This window comes from Ovis canadensis, chromosome 1 (assembly GCF_042477335.2).
Source record: "Ovis canadensis isolate MfBH-ARS-UI-01 breed Bighorn chromosome 1, ARS-UI_OviCan_v2, whole genome shotgun sequence".
NCBI classification, from domain to species: domain Eukaryota; kingdom Metazoa; phylum Chordata; class Mammalia; order Artiodactyla; family Bovidae; genus Ovis; species Ovis canadensis.
The window spans coordinates 280,478,556-280,496,936 of record NC_091245.1 but is presented as its reverse complement, the minus strand read 5'-3'; the positions used below and the strand labels follow the sequence as shown (position 1 = coordinate 280,496,936).

Sequence of the window (18,381 nt, the reverse complement as noted above, 5' to 3'; positions counted from 1 at the left end):
CTTTGTCAGGGTCGTAGTCCGGTAATTCATGGAGTCAGGCTCAGGTTCAGCCTCCCCAAGCCCGTGTTCCTTCAGCAAGACTGTGTTGTCTTCTTAAAATTGAGGATAAACGGAGGTCTCTGAGCTCATTAAAGCACCTTCCCTGTAACATATCCTTCCATGTTAATAGTAATAACCACTTTATCAATGACGTGGTTTCTGAGTCAGCCAGAAGGTATTTTTGTTATCTTCCACGTTATCAAGATGATCTCAGGCGATCCCAGCCCTGTCAGTCACGGCCAGTGTGGAAGGAAGATGAACGCTCCGTCCCGCCGCCCTTGTGAACGATAAACGTATGCGTGATGTCCCTAAGTGGGCTGGACTGGAAATAACAGGGCCGCCCTGTCTAATTCTTCTTCCTAAAATCTGTGAAACTTTGAGCATTTCTTCCAATTACTCACTGCCAAGCAAGACAACTATAACCTGACTTTCACAAAGCTCATTTCTAAAGGTGGCAACATGCTTTGTGAACATGATAATTATGTCAGAAAGTTATTTTTCTACTAAGAAGACATTAATGCAAACTGTATAACAGGTAATTTCACAGGTTTTTTCTCTTTACATTTGTCATAGTTTTAATTTGACAAGTCAGTCTGAATTTGCCAACATGTTTGTAAGTAAACCTCTCTACTAAATACTTTGGTGCCCAGGTTTTCATCTCACACGAACACGTTTTTGTGTTTCCTGGGATGGAAATATCCTTAACGGTAGGAGGAGTAGAAAAAACAGTGGTGTTTTTCTCTTAGTCTGAGTCTATAAAACATTGTAAGCAAACCTGAAAACCAGTAGTCCTGGCATGAGAAAGGAAGGGGGCACAGAGCTGAAATCTGAGGCATGTGGTTTATTTCGTAACTGTGAACAGTGTTTAGGATCTAATTTCTAGCATCAACCTACATGAATTTAAATATGGACTCTATAGCTTTCTGGCCATAAAAATGTTGAAAATTTTGTATTAATTTGTCTCAATTTCTTTGTCTAGTAACAAAGGAAAATAAAAGGACCTACACTGTAGTGTTAGAGTGAGGATTCGATGACGTAACATAAACATGGAGCTTAGTACAGAAACTCTCATATTAGTGTGCAATGAATTTTAGCTATAGCTGATAAATCGTGTGGTATTTCGGATGTCATCTGAGGCTGTTGGAACTATTGCTATGAAAAAGGATGAAAACTGAGTCAGTAGCTAAACCAAGAGGTGTTGACCACACAGATGTTGTCAGGGGTTGAAATTCAAGGGGCCAAATTAGCAGTATGCTTAATTGGCCTTGGGAAGAGGGATGGTATTTGAGGCATATCAAGGTAAAAAAAATTATCCAGCGATGTTGGACAGCAACGCGCTGTGGAGAATAAGCGTGAATCTAGAGCAGACCAGAGGCGGCGTGGGGAGCACTCTGGTGAATGAGAGGAGACTGAGTTTGGAATGAGAGCTGATCAGAGAAAAAGAAAGGAGAGTCATAAGAAATATCTGAGATCAGTCTACCTTTTGCCTTTATCAGATGATGGGAGTGTGGTGCATGGATTGTCCAGCTGCTGTATAAAGTCAGAGGCAATCCACATTCATCCTAGTTTGAGGAATCCCATTGGCGGGACATTGATGATAAGGGGTTAACATAATCCGCCTTTGTTTCAAACTCTGCATTATATAGCTGCATTATCAGTTTTGCGGTCAGAAAACCAGACTTCAGTGAGAGGAATGTGGTAGTGATTGCAGATCACAGAGTCCCAGTTTGAACTAGTATAGGCAAAATGGGAATTAACTGTGTAAATCCCAGACTATGTAAAGGGCAAGGACAAGGCTGAGCCCCAGAGGTTTCTGGAGCAGAGAGAGCGGTGTTGCTGGGACAGGCCTCCTGCTGCTCTTCACCCTCCCTGCGTCTCTCTGCGTAAGAGCTTCAGTCTTTCACACCGGCTTCTGTGGATAGCTGGAAACCTGGCTCTTGGCTGCTTTTTATCCCATAATTTTTTCTCTCAAGAGAGACAGGCGATAACTCTGAGTAGCTGATCTGACCCATGTGCCCATTCCTGGACCAGTGAGAGTGGGTGGGGATTGGGCACGAAGACTGATCGCTTCCACTGTAGCCTCAAGTTTGGAATTAGGAAAGAAAGGGTCCGCAAAGAGTCAGACACGACTGAGCGACTGAATGGACTGAACTGTGCATGGATTTTGTTGTTGTTTAGTTGCTAAGACTTTTCTGATTGTTTTGTGATCCCATGGACAGTAGCCCACCAGACTCCTCTGTCCACGGGATTTGCCAGGCAAGAATGCTGGAGTGGGCTGCCATTTCCTTCTCCAGGGGATCTTCCCAACCCAGGGATGGAAGCCTGTCTCCTGTGTTGGTAGGCAGATTCTTTACCACTGAGCCACCAGGGAAGTCTGCACATGGGTTATTGGTGGGTTACTTCTCTTCCTTTTTCTGACTAGAAACTCCTGGAGGAAGAGAAGCCCTGTCCCATGGCACCTGGAATGGTCCCCTGCTCTGATTTAGTGCCTCATAAATATTTGAATAACTTAGTCTTCCCCGAACAGGTGGGACAGTGATGTCAAGTTTATGTCATTTGTTTGCTTTTAGTGACATGTTTGTTGAAGTATGCTGTGCATACAGGAAAGTCCACAAATCATCAATGTATGCTTGATGTAGTCTCGGAAATGGAAAGCACCCGTGTCAGCAGCCTGGACCCAAACGACGTCTCAATGTCAGCTGAAGCCCTCTGTGCCCTTTCCAGTCACTGTTCCTTCTAGCAGCAGCCATTGTAAGACGCTACTGCTTTTAACAATGTGTGACAAAGGCAGCGAATCTTTTAATATATGGTCTCTAATGATAAAAATCCCTATGTCAGCATGCTCAAAAGACCCCCAAGGTGTAACCTTTTGACACTCTGCTTCACAAGCATCAAAGGGTGTGTTTCAGGGCAGAATCTGGCAAGGAGTAAAAACCTAACGAGGTGTTCGAGAGTGCTCTTGTGAAAAGGTATTAAAGTTGCGCAGATCCTGTGGCTCCTGGGGTGGACTTCTATACAGGCAGGAAAACAAGCCAAAAACAAATGAGAAAGCAAAACACTCTGAATTAAAGACAGACGAGCACAATCCCTAACTACAGGATACAAGCCATAGCCTTCAAATTTGAGGGCCAGGTCTCCTGGTTACTAACCAGTCTCTAAGGGAGTGGTGATGGACAGGGAGGCCTGGCGTGCTGCGGTTCACGGGGTCCCAAAGAGTCGGACACAACTGAGCGACTGAACTGAGCTGAACTGAAGGTGCTATAAGTGCCCAAACTGAAAAAAGGAGGCAAAATCTTCCAGGTAATTTCCATGCTGGTTTCTCTTCTTCTTACTCAATGTTTTCTGCAGAATGGAAAAAAAAATATTTCAAAGGATGCAGTCTTATCTCCCCTCCTCTTTTTTCACAAACTCAGCTGCGACTTTACTTTGCCATTGCTGTTCAGTCGCTCAGTGTGTCTGAGTCTTTGCGACCCCGTGGACTGCTGCCAAGACGGAGTCCTTGGTCGTTTTGTTATCTGCGTGTGGAAATGACATCACGTCGCCTTTGCCATATTTTACTCACTGATGCATCACTGGGTTCAGCCACTCTCAAGAGGAGAAAGGGCGTGAAGGAGGCAGGGATCACGGGACTGCCCCTGGCCCTCTAACATCCGTCAGCTGTGCTCGAAAATCCTTCCTTCCATTTCCAATAGACAGCAGAAAGTGAAAGAAAGAGAAGAAAGAAAGTGGAGTCGCTCAGTCGTGTCTGACTCTGCGACACCGTGGACTGTGGCCCACTAGGCTCCTCCGCCCATGGGATTCTCCAGGCAAGAGCACTGGAGTGGGTTGCCATTTCCTTCTCCAGGGGATCTTCCCAACCCAGGGATGGAACCCCGGTCCCCCGCACTGCAGGCAGACGTTTTAACCTCTGCGCCCCCAGGGAAGCCCAGTAGACAGCAGACTGTGACTGACTGAACCGAAGTGAACGTACTCTAAGTGCCCAAACTGAAAAAAGGAGGCAAAATGTTCCAGGTAGTTTCCATTTCAAGGCCCAAAGTGAAACTGAAGCTCAAATGTCTCAGTGTCCTGGGGTGGGCAAGAGACAATCCAGTCTCAAGCTATCTGCCTTTGTACCTCACTTCTTCCAGGAAAAAAAAGGGACTAATTTCCTAAGAAAGTTATAGATCTTTGATTAGGTCTAGGTCAAAACCCAATTTTCAAGAGGTAATTTCATGAACAAATTTTTAGACTTCCATAAATTTAGAGAATTCATATAATGCTACCTCCATCTGGTTTTCTATCAAGAACATGCAGTTTAAAATGATGTTCATTCCCAAACTGTCAGTCTGGGCTTGCAATGATATTCCCAGAACCCTCACAGTGTATGTTTGGTGTCTGACACGATCGGATGGTCTTTGGCACTATTTTTCTGGGAGTTGAGTTGGTGTGGTTGATGGGGCACTCTGAGGCTTGGGTCTTTGCTGTGTTTTGTCTCAGCATACGCCAGGACTGGGCCTACGTTCATACTGCCTGTGTGGTGGCCCCCAATATACAGCCAGTGTAATCCTGGTCACCTAAGGATTCATGTTACTCTCAAGGAGTTACTGTCCATTACTGAAGCTTGAAAGAATCATGTCCCTCAGCACAGCGGGTTTTCAAACGGCAGCACAAGCACTTTCATGCAAGGTGCAAAGCTTTCTATGAATATCCTCTTTTGATCTCTCTCTGTCCTCGAAACTTTCCCTACTATGCCCACTGCTTCAAGCCTCCTCCCACCAGCCCCGCTGCCTCTCTCGCTGACTCCATCAGCACCCTCCCGTGTTTCATTGCCCTTCTCCTCCCCAATTGTACTCGGTATGCAACGCACTTTCCCAAAAGAACTGTGTGTGGCCCTTGAGAAGATAGTTTGGTCCCTGTCTGAAGGCCTGTCTCATGATAACCAGGCATCAACCCTGCTTTGAAACAGTGATGAATAAAGTCATCTCTCTAGAAAGGGCTGGCAACAAGAAATCAAAGTTTGGATCTCGATGTTTTTCTCCTTTGGTTCCTTTCTCCCAAACTCAATTAGGAAGGAAATGTAGAGGAAACTTTTTCATGGGCAATCTTAGGAATAAAGAAAGGCTCTGGAAGTGTAGTATTTATCCTAATAACCAGTCTTAAATTATTCAGTTTAGAATCTCTGAGCTGTTCTCCCAGTTCCCCACCCCCATTCACTGAGTCAACAGAGCCAAAAAAAAAAAAAAAACCCAAAACAAAACCCCCCAAAAACCGACAGTTCTCAATATTCAAGTCATATAAAGTTATATTCAATATCAACATTTCTTCTTTACTACTGAATATTCTGTATGTGTGTGGTTTTTGAGATGGCTAAAAGATGTTTTGGGTAAAAATACTGCTGTAAATAAAGTCACAAAGAGGAACTAGAGAGCCTCTTGATGAAGGTGAAAGAGGAGAATGAAAAAGCTGGCTTAAAACTCAACATTCAAAAAAACCAAGATCATGGCATCCAGTCCCATCACTTCATGGCAAATAGATGCGGAAACAATGGAAGCACTGACAGATTTTATTTTCTTGGGCTCCAAAATCACTGCAGATGGTGACTGCAGCCATGAAATTAAAAGATGCTTGCTCCTTGGAAGAAAAGTTATGACAAAGCCAGCCAGCATATTAAAAAGCAGAGACATTATTTTACAGACACAGGTCCATGTAGTCAAAACTATGGTTTTTCCAGTAGTTATGTATGGATATGAGAGCTGGTCTGTAAAGAAGGCTGAATGCTGAACAATTGATGCTTTCAAACTGTGGTGCTGAGGAGACTCTGGAGAGTACCTTTGAGAGCAAGGAGATCAAACCAGTCAATCCTAAAGGAAATCAACCCTGAATACTCATTGGAAGGATTGATGCTGAAGCTGAAGCTCCAATACTTTGGCCACCTGATGCAAAGAGCTGACTCATTGGAAAAGACCCTGATGCTGGGAAAGAGGAAGGCAGGAGGAGAAGGGGGCGACAGAGGATGAGATGGTTGGATGGAATCATTGATTCAATGGACACGAGTTTGAGAAAACTCAGGGAGATAGTGAGGACAGGGAAGCCCGAGGTGCTGTAGTCCATGGGGTTGCAAAGAGTCAGACATGACTGAATGCCTGAACAACAAAATAAAGTCACAGTTGAGTTCGCTGAACAAAGAGGAGAGTAGATGAGAATGTATCTTTGAAATTTTTTTTTTTGTTCATTTTGCAGAAAACATAGAGAAAAAGAAGAGAAACCAACATGGAAATCACCTGGATGGTTTTGCCTCCTTTTTTCAGTTTGGGCACTTACAGTGCCTGAGTTAATACCCGGGAGACCCGGCCCTCAGATTTGAAGGCTGTGATTTGTACCCTGTACTGAGGGACTGTGTTCATTTGTCTCTAATTTGGTGTGTTTTGCTTCTCATTCGTCTCTAACTCAGTGTGTTTTGCTTCTCATTTGATTTTGGCTTGTTTTCCTGCCTGTGTAGCAGCAGGTGTTTGGGTGATAATAACGTCTAAAATAATTCTAGGAAAATGTGCAAATTGGCTGGAGAGCAGCAGGAGCTATCACAATATTTCCTCCCCACGACCCCCTGGTAATTCAGTTTAACTAATCAGCTTGCAGCACCAAAGCTGTGATGTGCCTGGGACACGGTATTTTTTGGTGCATAATTGTGTTGCTGCTCTAACCACAAGGAGTGGCGTATGGGGACGTTCTATAAACTGGGAGATTGGGACAGACACACGCATGTGAGCTTAGTCACTCAGTCGTGTCCGACTCTTTGTGACCCCATGAACTACAGCCCACCAGGCTCCTCTGTCCATGGGAGTCTCCAGGTAAGAATACTGCAGTGGGTAGCCATTCCCTTCTCTGAGGGCTCTTCCCAGCCCAGGGATCAAACCCAGGTCTCCTGCATTGCAGGCAGATTCTTTTTTTTATTTTTTATTTATTTTTTATTTTTTTATTTTTTGCAGGCAGATTCTTTACCCTCTGAGCCACCAGGGAAGCCGACTACATATAAACTAGATAACTGATGAGGACTTGCTGTATAGCGCAGGAAGCTCGACTCAGTCCTCTGTAACACCCTATATGGGGAAAGAATCTAAAAAAGAGTGAAAGTGAAAAGTGAAAGTGAAGTCGTTCAGTCGTGTCCGACTCTTCCAGACCCCATGGACTGTAGCCTACAAGGCTCCTCTGTCCATGGGACTTTCCAGGCAAGAGTACTGGAGTAGATATATCTAAAAAAGAGTAGACATATGTAAATGTCTAACTGATTCACTTTGCTGTACAGCAGAAACTAACGTTATAAATCAACTATAACTCCAATAAAATTTTCATAAAAATTACTATTAATACAAGATTTTCCCACGTGATTACTATTAGGATTACATGTAATATCTCAAACTTATAACAATAAAATAACAAATAAAGCAAGAAAAAAAGGAAGAAAAATCTTGTAGTTTGGGAGCAGTACTGCCACATTCTAAAAGGGCCCAATACTGAAAGGTTGTGGCTGAGCCGTGAAAGATGCCCAGATTCTTGGCCTCGGAGAAGGATTCAATCCAGGGCCAGTGTGAGACTTGACCCCTTAGAGCTTCTGTGTGATGAAGTTTTATTAAAGTACAAAAGAGATAGAAAAAACTTCTGTCATAGACGTCAGGGGACAGAAAGAGTGCTCCTTTGCTAGACTTTAAGCAGATGTTATATAATTGCAGCTTTCCTGGCAGCTCAGACGGTAAAGCATCTGCCTATGATGTGGGAGACTGGGGTTCGACCCCTGGGTCAGGAAGAACCCCTGGAGAAGGAAATGGCAACCCACTCCAGTACTCTTGCCTGGAAAATCCCATGGACGGAGGAGGCTGGTAGGCTACAGTCCATGGGGTCCCAAAGAGTGAGACACGACTGAGCGACTTCACTATCAGTTCAGTTCAGTTGCTCAGTCGTATCTGACTCTTTGCGACCCCATGAATCGCAGCACACCAGGCCTCCCTGTCCATCACCAACTCCCAGAGTTCACTCAGACTCACGTCCATCGAGTCCGTGATGCCATCCAGCCATCTCATCCTGGGTCGTCCCCTTCTCCTCCTGCCCCCAATCCCCCCCAGCATCAGGGTCTTTTCCAATGAGTCAACTCTTCGCATGAGGTGGCCAAAGTATTGCAGTTTCACCTTTAGCATCATTCCTTCCAAAGAACACCCAGGACTGATCTCCTTCAGAATGGACTGGTTGGATCTCCTTGCAGTCCAAAGGACTCTCAAGAGCTTTCTCCAACACCACAATTCAAAAGCATAAATTCTTCAGTGCTCAGCTTTCTTCACAGTCCAACTCTCACATCCATACATGACCACTGGAAAAACCATAGCCTTGACTAGATGGACCTTAGTCAACAAAGTAATGTCTCTGCTTTTCAATATGCTCTCTAGGTTGCTCATAACTTTCCTTCCAAGAAGTAAGCATGTTTTAATTTCATGGCTGCAATCACTATCTGCAGTGATTTGGGAGCCCAAGAAAATAAAGTCTGACACTGTTTCCACTGTTTCCCCATCTATTTCCCATGAAGTGATGTGACCGGATGCCATGGTTTTAGTTTTCTGAATGTTGAGCTTTAAGCCAACTTTTTCACTCTCCTCTTTCACTTTCATCAAGAGGCTTTTTGGGTCCTCTTCACTTTCTGCCATAACAGTGGTGTCATCTGCATATCTGAGGTTACTGACATTTCTCCCGGCAATCTTGATTCCAGCTTGTGCTTCTTCCAGTTCAACGTTTCTCATGATGTACTCCGCATAGAAGTTAAATAAGCAGGGTGACAATATACAGCCTTGACAAACTCCTTTTCCTATTTGGAACCAGTCTGTTGCTCCATGTCAAGGTCTAACCATTGCTTCCTGACCTGCATACAGGTTTCTCAAGAGACAGATCAGGTGGTCTGGTATTCCCAACTCTTTCAGAATTTTCCACAGTTTATTATGATCTGCACAGTCAAAGGCTTTGGCATAGTCAATAAAACAGAAATAGATGTTTTTCTGGAACTCTCTTGCTTTTTCTATGATCCAGTGGATGTTGGCAATTTGATCTCTGGTTCCTCTGCCTTTTCTAAAACCAGCTTGAACATCTGGAAGTTCACAGTTCACGTACTGCTGAAGCCTCCAAGCCTGCTTGGAGAATTTTGAGCATGACTTTACTAGCGTGTGAGGTGAGTGCAATTGTGCGGTAGTTTGAGCATTCTTTGGCATTGCCTTTCTTTGGGATTGGAATGAAAACTGACCTTTTCCAGTCCTGTGGCCACTGCTGAGTTTTCCAAATGTGCTGGCATATTGAGTGCAGCACTTTCACAGCATCATCTTTCAGGATTTGAAACAGCTCAACTGGAATTCCATCACCTCCACTAGCTTTGTTTGTAGTGATGCTTTCTAAGGCCCACTTGACTTCACATTCCAGGATGTCTGGCTCTAGGTTAGTGATCACACCATCGTGATTATCTGGGTCATGAATATCTATTTTGCACAGTTCTTCCGTGTATTCTTGCCACCTCTTCTTAATATCTTCTGCTTCTGTTAGGTCCATATCATTTCTGTCCTTTATCAAACCCATCTTTGCATGAAATGTTCCCTTGGTATCTCTAATTTTCTTGAAGAGATCTCTAGCCTTTCCCATTCTGTTGTTTCCCTCTATTTCTTTACATTGATTGCTGAGAAAGGCTTTCTTATCTCTTCTTGCTGTTCTTTGGAACTCTGCATTCAGATGCTTATATCTTTCCTTTTCTCTTTTGCTTTTCACTTCTCTTCGTTTCACAGCTATTTGTAAGGCCTCTCCAGACAGCCATTTTGCTTTTTTGCATTTCTTTTCCATGAAGATGGTCTTGATCCCTGTCTCTTGTACAATGTCACAAACCTCCGTCCATAGTTCATTAGGCACTCTGTCTATCAGATCTAGTCCTTTAAATCTATTTCTCACTTCCACTGTATAATCATTAAGGATTTGATTTAGGTCATCCCTGAATGGTCTAGTGGTTTTCCCTACTTTCTTCAATTTAAGTCTGAATTTTGCAATATGGAATTCATGATCTGAGCCACAGTCAGCTCCCAGTCTTGTTTCTGTTGACTGTATAGAGCTTCTCCATCTTTGGCTGCAAAGAATATAATCAATCTGATTTTGGTGTTGACCATCTGGTGATGTCCATGTATAGAGTCTTCTCTTGTGTTGTTGGAAGAGTGTGTTTGCTATGACCAGGGCATTCTCTTGCAGAACTCTATTAGCTTTTGCCCTGCTTCATTCCATACTCCAAGGCCGAATTTGCCTGTTACTCCAGGTGTTTCTTGACTTTCTACTTTTGCATTCCAGTCCTCTATAATGAAAAGGACATCTTTTTTGGGTGTTAGTTCTAAAAGGTCTTGTAGGTCGTCATAGAACCATTCAACTTCAGCTTCTTCAGTGCTACTGGTTGGGGCATCGGCTTGGATTACCATGATATTGAATGGTTTGCCTTGGAAACGAACAGAGATCATTCTGTCATTTTTGAGACTGCATCCAAGTACTGCAATTCAGACTCTTTTGTTGACCATGATGGCTACTCCATTTCTTCTGAGGGATTCCTGCCCATAGTAGTAGATATAATGGTCATCTGAGTTAAATTCACCCATTCCAGTCCATTTTAGTTCGCTGATCCCTAGAATGTTGACGTTCACTCTTGCCATCTCCTGTTTGACCACTTTCGATTTGCCTTGATTCATGGACCTAACATTCCAGTTTCTTATGCAGTATTGCTCTTTACAGCATTGGACCTTGCTTCTATCACCAGTTACATCCACAGCTGGGTATTGTTTTTGCTTTGGCTCCCTCCCTTCATTCTTTCTGGAGTTATTTCTCCACTGATCTCCAGTAGCATATTGGGCACTTATTGACTTGGGGAGTTCCTCTTTCAGTATCCTATCATTTTGCCTTTTCATACTGTTCATACTGGGCATCTCCTTTCTATAATTAACAGCCAGCCAGCCAGGCTGTTAATTATAGAAAGGAGATGCCTGAAAACTCAGAGAATGGCACCAGGCCCCTCACCCACAAGCATGCATTTTGAGATAACATTGGCACCAGGTGAGTCATCCCGGGCCATAAAATGATGGGCAGATTTCCAAGTAAATATAGAGTTTCATAACATAGATTAGGAGAGCAATGTATGAGTAAAGCATACAGGTTTGTCAGGTCGGTTCTGAGTCTTAGGTGGATCTGACTTGAAGCAGAGTCTGGGGTAAATACATAGTTCATTAACATAGCTTAAGACAAACATTTCTGTAAGAAAAATGCATTGGCTAGCTCAAGGCTTGAGGAAAGTTAAGTTCAGGTGGAGCCAGGTGTCGTCAAGGCAACACAGAATTTTGAAAGAAGCCTCTTCTTGAATTTGTGTAGAGAAGGGGAAATACAGCAGTGGTTTGTTTCCTCCTGCCACTTAAGAGAGAGGTAAAGAAAGTCTGACACTTGCAGCCTCTTTCCTCCATTTGGAGACCCCTGGCTTTCCTGCCTGTTACCCTCTCACTACCAAGTAACCCCCCTGAAGCAAGACTTAGGAAAGAAGAGTTTTTAATTCTCAAATTTGAGCTATCAAATATGAGACTAGTGTTCATTAATATTTACATCCATTAGGAGTACATTCTGCTTAAAGCAGAAGAAAACCCACGAAACAATGATTTAAACAAATAAGAGTTTTTATCAGACAAATTTGAGAAAGTATTCAGTAGGACTCTGGTGCCATCAGGGCCTCGAGTTTCTTCCAATGCCCCGCTCTACCATCCTGAGTTTTGCTTGTGCCTGAAGAATCTAAGCTACTCCATTTTGTTAACAGAAAAACTCCATTTTGTAAGGTTCCGGGAAAAGAGCCTTTGGAAATCCAAGAGCCTTTGGAAATTCCCTGAGCTCATCCCACCACCCACGAGCCAATCAGACCCCAGACCAAAATCTCCTGACTTAACGCTCAGGAACCTGTGGTCTACCTAGACAATAGGGACCAATCAAGAACCAACACACAACCCTTTGAAAGAAAGTGGCCAACCAGACGTTCCCCTACCTAGAAATCCTTTTTCTTCCATGTATACTCCCTATATAAGCAATATAATCCAAAACCCGGGGCTCCTCCCTATAGCCGCTGTGTCGGTATCGGTGGGAGCCCCGGCTCGAGCTTGGTAATAAAAACTCTCTTGCTTTAGCATTGGATATCGGCTCCCTGGTGCTCATTGGGAGATTTCGCGACTTGGGCATAACAGTGTCCTCCAAAAGTCAGTTTCCCCAGTTCTTTGTAAGTTCTGTAATCAAATCCCACTGGCCTCTAAAGTCAGATTCGCTGGCAGTTCTCAGTCCCCTTGCCAGATCCCCAGCTTGGGAAATCTGTTGTGGGTCCTAGAACTTTCTTATCAGTGCGAGAATTTCCTTGGTATCATCTTTCTGCAGTTTGCAGGTCATCCGCTCGGCAGCTCACGGGTGACTCCTCCAAGAGGGCTCGTGCCACAGGCTGTGTGCCCAGGGAGCCGCACGCAGAGCCCCTGCCCCTGTGACTGCTGCCGACTCATGCCTCTGCAGGAGACTCAGACCCAGGCCTGGTCAGTCTCTGTGGGGTCTCTGGGTCCTGGTGTGCACACAAAGTTCTGTTTGAGCCCGACAAGAGTCTCTGGAGGGTAAGGGGTTTGATTCTGAATGTGATTCTGCCCCTCCTACCATCTTACTGATGCTTCTCCTTTGCCTTGGACGTGGGGTATCTTTTGTTTGGTGGGATCCAACATTCTCCTGTGGATGGTTGTTCAGCAGTGAGTTGTAATTTTGGAGTTCTTCCAAGAGAAGATGAGTGCATGTCCTTGTACTCCACCATCTTGCCAGCTTCCACTAGCTTAAATGGAAGAAAACAGGGAAAACCACGAGACGATTCAGGTATGACCTAAATCAAATCCCTTACTATTATACAGTGGAAGTGAGAAATAGATTCAAGGGGTTAGATCTGATAGACAGAGTGCCTGAGAGCTATGGACATAGGTTCATGACATTGTACAGGAGGCAGTGGTCAAAACCTTCTCCAAGAAAAAGAAATGCAAAAAGGCAAAATGGTTTTCTGAGGAGGCCTACAAATAGCCGAGAAAAGAAGATAAGCTAAAGGCAAAGGAGAGAAGGAAAGATATACCCATCTGAATGCAGAGTTCCAAAGAATAGCAAGGAGAGATAAGAAAGCCTTCCTCAGTGATCAGTGCAAAGAAATAGAGAAAAGCAATATAATGAGAAAGACTAGAGACCTCTTCAAGAAAATTAGAGATACCAAGGGAGCATTTCATGCAATAATGGGCTCAATAAAGGACAGAAATGGTAGGGACCTAACAGAAGCAGAAGATATTAAGAAGAGGTGGCAAGAATACACGGAAGAACTGAACAAAAAAGAACTTCATGACCCTGATAGCCGCAATGGTGTGATCACTCAGCTAGAGCCAGACATCCTGGAATGCAAAGTCAAGTGGAGGTGGTGGAATTCCAGTTGAGCTATTTCAATTCCTAAAAGATGATGCTGCAAAAGTGCTATACTCAATATGCCAGCAAATTTGGAAAACTCAGCAGTGGCCACAGGACTGGAAAAGGTCAGTTTTCATTTCAATCCCAAAGAAGGGCAATGTCAAAGAATGTTCAAACTACTGCACAATTGCATTTATCTCACACACAAAATAATGTTCAAAATTCTCCAAGCCATGTTTCAACAATATGTGAACTGTGAACTTCCAGATGTTCAAACTGGATTTAGAAAAGGCAGAGGAACCAGAGATCAAATTGCCAACATCCACTGGATCATAGAAAAAGCAAGAGAGTTCCAGAAAAACATCTACTTCTGCTATATTTATTATGCCAAAGCCTTTGCTGTGTGGATCACAACAAACTGTGGAAAATTCTTAAAGAGATGGGAATGTCAGAGCATGCTGTCTGCCTCCTGAGAAATCTGTATGCAGGTCAAGAAGCAACAGTTATAACCAGACATAGAACAACAGACTGCTTCCAAATTGGGAAAGGAGTTTGTCAAGACTCTACGTATATTGTCACCCTGCTTATTTAACTTATATGCAGAGTACATCACGGGGAATTCTGGGCTGGAGGAAGCACAAGCTGGAATCAAGATTGCCAGGAGAAATATCAATAACCTCAGATATGCAGATGACACCACCCTTATGGCAAAAAGTGAAAAGGAACTAAAGAGCCTTTTGGTGAAAGTGAAAGTGGAGAGTGAAAAAGTTGGCTTAAAACTCCTCATTCAAAACATGAAGATCATGGCGTCTGGTCCCATGACTTCATGGCAAATAGATGGGAAAACAGCGGAAACAGTGGCAGACTTTCTTTTCCTGGGCCCCAAAATCACTGCAGATAGTGACTGGAGCCATGAAATTAAAAAGCACTTGCTCCTTGGAAGGAAAGGTATGACCAATCTAGACAGTATATTAAAAAGCAGAGACATTACTTTGCCAACAAAGGTCATCTAGTCAAGGCTGTGGTTTTTCCAATAGTCACGTATGGTTGTGAGAGTTGGAAAATAAAAAACCTGAGTGCTGAAGAATCGATGCTTTTGAAGTGTGGTGTTGGAGAAGACTCTTGAGAGACTTGCAAGTCTCCAGGGGACTGCAAGGAGATCCAGCCAGTCAATTCTAAAGGAAATGAGTCCTGAATATTCATTGGAAGGCTGATGCTGAAGCTGAAACTCCAATACTTTGGCCACCTCATGCGAAGAAATGGCTTATTGGGAAGGACCCTGATGCTGTGGAAGATTGAGGGCAGGAGAAGAGGACAGAGGATGAGGTGGTTGGATGGCATCACCAACTCAATGGACATGAGTTTGCACAAGCGCAGGGAGTTGGTGATGGACAGGAGGCCTGGCGTGCTGCGATTCATGGGGTCTCGATGAGTCGGACACGACAGCGCCTGAACTAACTAACTAACCGTCCTTAGTGTGTGGAAACCCTCCTCCCTACAGTTTCTGAGTAGCTCCATACCGCCAAGTGTCAAATGCATATTCTAGCCTGAATGACATTCACAGTGCCTTCCCTTTCAGTGATGTCTCATTGAGTAAGACTGAAGGATCACCCACAATTGCAAAAATGGCTAGGAAACCAAAATTTCTAGTTTGGCAAATTTGACACACTCCCCAAATCAGGCTTTCGGTTATTAAGAAAGTAAGGGAGAATGGATATTTAGTAGGTTAGTAGAGAGCCTTGAAAAATCTCCTTTCAGAGAAAAATCTTCCTCATCTGTATATGATGGATATATGTATATGTAAAGTGTCTGTGTGTTTCCACACCATGTTTAAGAATGTGGTCTTTCATATCTGACGGAACTGAATTTCAGCTTTCTTCTGCTACTCACTTAACATGTGACATCAGGGAAGTTATTTCAGCCTATCCATCTCGTGTTCCTGAGATTACAATAGTATCTACTTCACAGAGGTTTTGTGAGAATAAGAAAGCTATATATGTAAAGCGTGTGGCGTGGTGCTTCAGTCAGTCCAGTTGCTCAGGCGTGTCTGACTCATGTGACCCCGTGGACTGCAGCACGCCAGGCCTCCCTGCCCATCACCAACGCCCGGCACCTGCTCAAACCCATGTCCACTGAGTTGGTGATGCCACCCACTGTGGCTGGAATATAATAAACTTTCAGTAACGTCTCTTGTTTTGATTATTTTGCAGTACTATCTTACTGCTATTATTATCAACCCCTGAATTTCCTGAACTGATAGGCATTTGTGACACTAGACAGGAGCCAGGGTTGAGACCTGCCCTCACCTCCTCTGAACGGTGGCCACAAATGGTGGTTCAGCTGCAGGAACATGAAGGTGTGGCAGGTCCCTGTCCAAGGAAGGGAGAGAAAAACCCATGAATATACCTGCTTATTCCTTCTCCCTCTTGGTGTCTCTCAAGCAGGCCCATTGCAAGTAGCGGCAAATATGGGAGGGAACCCAGGTGCAATTCGCAGTGAGACAGGTTGTGTGGTACAAGAGATTCTACCCGCACCACAGGGAAATCCGCCCCGTCCCCTGGTGGAAAGGAGCTAGTCAGGTCCAGTTCTGCTATCCCATTGTCCCTCAACCTGGAACCATTTCTGCAGCTTTGCAGGGCAGTTACTCCAACTGAGTGCAGCCCGTGATAACAGGAGGGGCCTTGCTTCCTGGCTGTCCACCGTACGCAAAGCCTGCCTCTGCAGGGCTTCCCATGCAGGCCTTCTGCTGGGCTTACTTGAGAAGCCATCCTCATGTGGACTTCTGGTTTCAATATTTCTGTAGCAACTGGGAAGCCATTCAAGAAATGACATCTGAATACCCAGAAATGGAATATCTATCTTCAGTCCAGCCAACAAGTCTACACGATGCCAAGAAGGTATTGGCCATGCTTGTGTGTTCTCTGTTGCGTACTTGATGGACACCCAAAGTCACCAGGTGGGTATCTTGTTTGATGGACACCCGAAGTCACCAGGTGGGTATCTTGTTTGATGGACACCCGAAATCACCAGGTGGGTATCTTGTTGTTTAGACTGTAATATTTAGGGTCAAGTGAGATAGTCTCACTGCAAGAAGGTCTCTTCATGGGTATTCACTAGGATATCCCAAGTGTCCATGGGCACCAGTGCCTCTGGGTCAGAGATGACAGAGACGGCCTTTGACTAGAAGATACTTGCATGGAAAGGCTGCTTTCTTCATTGCTATAGCCTTGTCGCCACCACTCTAAAGGGGTATGTCTGTCTGTGCAACACTCATATCATGCACAGATGCTCACACCCAATACGACATCTCTAGCGCCACAATAAGGAAGTCTGAGCTCGCTGTGGACTCCTTCATGCAATCCTTAATCCAACAATATCATGATAAATTGTATTTCGCAGCCATGACCTCGTCCTGGAGGCGCTGGACCCTGACCAAGGTCCTGCACGCCATCCTCGGCTTCATGTTCATCACCCGGGAGAGCCACTTCCGTCCTGTTCATATAAGGCATGTATCCCATCTCAACAGTGTGATTCTAACAGGATTTTTATCCCCAGAAAGTGCAGGAGGAAGTTTTGTCTCAGACTGGGTCCTGGAGTTTACCCTCCCAGCCACTTCCACCCCTTCTCTGTAGTGGAGTGCCTTGTTAGAATTCTCTGAATCTTGAATTTTGTTTCTTTCTTTTCTTTGCCTCTGAGTCTTTACCCCTTTCATTCCTTGTACTATCCATGAAAAATGAAAGCTTCTCTCAGCTATATGATGAATATGAAATATGAATTCATGTAGCAGCTTGAGAAAAAATGAAATAGATCAAAACTTCTGCTTAATGACATGGCAATCAATTAGGTGCATCCAAAAACTAATTCTGAAAGGAAGCTGCCTTATAACCTTTCAGACATTATGGAAAGTCATGTTCTGATTGCTCAGCCCTCCTTCTTGCTCCTGCATTGTCATTCTCTATTCTCATCCTTTTTATTTTCCTAGGTCCTTTCAGCAATGACAGTCATATTGAAGGTAAATTCTAGAGAAAAGAAATGCTAAAAAAAGGAGACTACCTGTCTGAACGTCAATGACCATTTCCAACCACCGAGACAGAGACACTCCGATTGCATGTGAAATTCCAGACTCAGTGTGGCCTCTGGGGATGGAGCTGGGATTGCCAGTCTTTCTGTACGGTAGAAGGTAAACTTTGGAACGAAGACTGCTTTTTCCAGCATCCAATTATCTTCCACGTCCTAGAGCTTTGGAAACCCAGTAAATGGCGTGATATACTTCACATAATCCTGTGGAGGAAAGGATTCCTATGATTTCTGGCCAATAATAAATATTTTAGTATCGAGTACATGTGATGGCAGATACAAACTTGATGGCAAAACATTCCATAGTTTATGTATGTGTTGCTGCTGCTGCTGCTGCTGCTAAGTCGCTTCAGTTGTGTCCGACTCTGTGCGACCCCATAGATGGCAGCCCACCAGGCTCCCCTGTCCCTGGGATTCTCCAGGCAGGAACACTGGAGTGGGTTGCCATTTCCTTCTCCAATGCATGAAAGTGAAAAGTGAAGTCACTCAGTCATGTCCAACTCTTTGCCACCCCATGGACTGCAGCCCACCAGGCTCCTCCGTCCATGGGACAATGTATGTGTTAACTTAGTACAAAGATTTATAAATTTAGCCCAAAGCAAAAGTAGTATTTTTATAACTCTCAGCTTGATATATTTAATCAGGAGTATTTTAATGGTAAAAGTCCTAGAAATTAGTTCTACCACAGGGAATAATGGGAATTGATGATGTTGGCTGAAAACCACCTTCTTCAGTAAAAGTGATCTTGAGTTCATTCATTAATTCACTTATTTCCTTACTATCATTTGCTTGCAA

The 18,381-nt window shown here is 44.1% G+C and overlaps 1 long non-coding RNA gene across 1 annotated transcript in view; it reads left to right on the top strand.

Annotated features, from left to right (window-relative positions):
* Positions 1 to 17,849, top strand: part of LOC138436612 (uncharacterized) — a 42,809-nt gene extending 24,960 nt beyond the window's left edge. Inside the window, exons 2-4 of the long non-coding RNA XR_011255496.1 lie at positions 16,313 to 16,465; positions 16,909 to 17,014; positions 17,492 to 17,849. This is a non-coding gene — a long non-coding RNA (uncharacterized lncRNA). The remainder of the gene's footprint in view (positions 1 to 16,312; positions 16,466 to 16,908; positions 17,015 to 17,491) is intronic.
* Positions 17,850 to 18,381: the final 532 nt, after the last annotated feature.